Raw genomic sequence first — 3566 nt, 5'->3', positions numbered from 1 at the left:
TATACTTAAATTAAAATTTTGAAAAGTAGCATATGACATTTGTTATGTTTTTATAAGAAAAAAAGCGTAACAAACACATAAAAAGGAGAAGTTAATATATTGAAAAGGAACTTATAAAAAATGTCTGTTCTTATAATAAAAATACAAAAGACACACATAAAATGGCTTCAATAGAAAGAACAAAAATCAACATAAAATAGGAACTGATGAGATTCAGTTCTCTCAGTGTACGAAAGATAATCCCCCCCCCACCCTCACCCCACTTTTTTAATGCAGCCAATCTTTTCATCCAAAAATTTCAACCCCTTAGACATCCCTATAACTCTGATCCTGTTAAGTCTTTTTTGCATAAAATGAACTCAAAATTGAGTAGAAATTAACGATCTATTCAATGATGATTCAGTTTGAACTTTTAGATTACTGACAAAATGAGTTATTTCTTGGATTCAAGCCTTAAAAGTACAAAATAATACAAGACAGGCTATGGTTAAAGAATACGTCATCAATAGTAAATGTACCGATTGACCCTAATGTCGATTTTTTAAAACCAACATGTGGATTGCGAGAAGTAACTCATTTTGTCAGCACGCCTCACATTCGTATTTGCTGGAATTGGTAAATTTTAATTATGGGTATGTACAAGAAAGTGATACCGAGTACAAGCTGAGATGATTGTTTAGAGTTACTGAAAAAATTACTCGTTGTAAACAGAAAAACATAATGGTTTAAGGACGGGGTGTGGTAGCTGAAAGTTCCAATTTGGGTCAAAATTATGAATTTTTAGACGTGGGCATTTTGGGCTTCTGCAGCAGTTTCAACAGTTCATTGTATAAAAACCCCCCAAAAGGTTTTACTTTGACGCATATCAGGCATGCTAGGCAACACCATTCCCTTTTAAAGTCACTTTTTTATCTTTATTGTTCTTTTGTTCAAAACGCCTGTTCTCTAATGTAAAAAAATATACTTAAAAAGGATAACTTGGCCTTTTTTTTTTCCTCCGATTTTCATGAAATTCCACCAAATGAAGAGAAGAAGCAACACTATAAAATCATGGGTTGAATGTTCAGAATACGAAAAGGTTTTGTGTAGGCGGTGTCTGGAGTGTGGGCTGTCACTCGTTTCTTTGAAACCTTGAATAGCAGATCAAGAAAAAAATTCACAAAAAAAAAACGAACCAAAAAACGTTTTACTTCGTTAAGGAAAAACTCAACAGACAACAAGCTAACCTGCATGAAAAAAAAACAAACAAAAAAAAACACAACTATTTCCTTTGGAAATATTTAAGGCATTAAGAGTGTAAAACACTTCGTTAAGGAAAAACTCAACAGACAACAAGCTAACCTGCATGAAAAAAATAAATAAATAAAACCAACTATTTCCTTTGGAAATAACTGAGGCATTAAGAGTATAAAACATCTCCCTAAAATCTAGTAAGGCTGCCGTCTCCATTGTGACGAGACGTTCAACTAAAATTTGATTGCATATTTGAAGACTTTTTACTATGTTTGTTGTATTTGTGATATGTGGTCAAATTTGATGCACAAATACGTGAGGTAGCCCTCAGCTGTACTACCCCCTGCTTCCCCCCCTCCCCCACCCCTTATCCAAAATCAACATAATATCCCCCCCATAAAAATTAATGAGATAAATGAATAAAATAAGTAGCAAATAAAAAAACAAAATGGCTTCATGAAAAATCAACAACATAATATAAGTACTGATGAAATACTTTATGCTCTAATAAAATAACTAACAAACAAACAAAATTGATTAATAATTAATAATAAGTCAACATATTCTAGCCATAGCTGAAATCCATTACATTGTATATTGACCATATAAAATAGCCAGCATAATTATTGGACAGTAGTATACACATTTTGATACTGCACAGTCATTAGTGACAACAGAAATCAAAAGCCCGTATTAATAATCACTTAATTGTTTCGACCAATAACTAAACAGTCAGTTTAAAAGAAGAAGAAGAAGAAAAAAACCCATTACCAGCGCGTCTTGTATCCAATAAGGCCTTAAAAGTCTTCAGTTCCTCTCAGGGAAAAAAGATGTAATATTTTCCTTTGTCACATCATCTCTTACTACACAGAAACAGAATGTTCACGTCTGGAAGAACACGCGGGATGTTGTAGTTTTAGTCTGCGTTCCGTGGCGCCTGCAAATCCTTTGGGCGATGACCGTGCAGACGACAGAGGCACGGCGCGATCTCGTCGGCAAGGGAGAGCAGCGATGGCGTCTTGGGTTTCCGGGGTAACCATATTGTGACGTAGACCAACCGAGTGCGAGAGAGCTTCGCGCTACGTGGAAGAATCTCTGTATTGGATGAACGAGTCTATCGGATCCGGGTGATGGTTTCGGTCGTAAGGATGGTTTTAATAATATGTGAGGCAGCGAGGTGGAATCAGGTTCTCGTCAAGTTTGGGGCATGTAGAGTTATTGGTGTCATCTTAAAGCTTGTTCATTTATCTTTATTTGTATGAAAAGAAATTCTTTTATCTTGAATACAAGTCGAGATATTAGCAAAAGAAGGAGGTGGGGTTCACTTGTTTCAGAGTCAAAATTTGTGAAAAAATGGCCGCCAAAGATTCGTTATTTCCTTAGCTTGTCCCTGGTAACTGAAAAAATTACATGTTTCCGTACCTTTAACCAACGTTTTTCAGAAAAAAATCCACACATAAATGAGTTCTTTAATGGGCATGAAAGGTGTTGAGCCAAAAAAAATAAAAAAAAATTCATAAAAATTCATAAACCTGCAGAAACATTCTTCTTCAGATTCTTGTCCAATTCTTCAGAAAAAAATTCTTCACTTTGATTATTTTGACGAGAGCCTGATCCCACCACGCTGCCTCACATATAAATCCTGGCGTTATTTCTAACATCGCTGGTCTTACTATCCTGTTTACGTATTCAAACAAACCAGACTCAATAGATGAAACAGGAGAGTTGTGGGATTCAAAATCCCAACTCAATCCATCAAAAACTACGTCCAAAGTCACCCATTAGGATTTTGGGGTTTTTTCCCCTATTATTATTACAGACAGGGTTACCAACCAGGAAATATTAGGGAGAACAAGACAGAGCCTAGTCAAAGATGAGGTGGGAAGAAGGCTCTGCTGATGGATTGAACATACTCTCAGGGAGTTAACTGGCTGCATAACAAGGAAAGTGTTGGATTGAACATACTCTCAGGGAGTTAACTGGCTGCATAACAAGGAAAGTGTTGGATTGAACATACTCTCAGGGAGTTAAGCGGCTGCATAACCAGGAAAGTGTTGGATTGAACATACTCTCAGGGAGTTAAGCGGCTGCATAACAAGGAAAGTGTTGGATTGGAACCCACAGGGTAAAGGATCAAGCAGAAGACAACGTGGAACCTGGAGAAGAATCACAAAAATCGATGTACAGAAAAGTGGGAAGACATGGAATAACAGCAGCTGACTAGGGGAAGGTGGAAAGCGTTTGTTCGTGGCCTATATCCTGATCCGGGATGAGAGAAGCAATGGTGATGATGATGATGATGATGATGATGATGATGATGATGATGATGAGAG

At 36.6% G+C, this 3566-nt stretch overlaps 1 protein-coding gene across 1 annotated transcript in view; it reads right to left on the bottom strand.

Moving 5' to 3' along the window:
- The window catches only part of LOC101851987, a 21362-nt gene extending 19110 nt beyond the window's left edge, over positions 1 to 2252 (bottom strand). Inside the window, exon 1 of the mRNA XM_013088804.2 lies at positions 2005 to 2252. The gene's annotated coding sequence lies outside the window, so the exon portion shown is untranslated. The remainder of the gene's footprint in view (positions 1 to 2004) is intronic.
- Between the last annotated feature and the right edge of the window lie 1314 nt (positions 2253 to 3566).

The sequence above is a fragment of the Aplysia californica genome, unplaced genomic scaffold, assembly GCF_000002075.1.
Source record: "Aplysia californica isolate F4 #8 unplaced genomic scaffold, AplCal3.0 scaffold00815, whole genome shotgun sequence".
Taxonomy (NCBI): Eukaryota; Metazoa; Mollusca; class Gastropoda; order Aplysiida; family Aplysiidae; genus Aplysia; species Aplysia californica.
The sequence above is the reverse complement of the archived record's forward strand: the minus strand, read 5'-3'. Positions and strand labels throughout refer to the sequence as shown.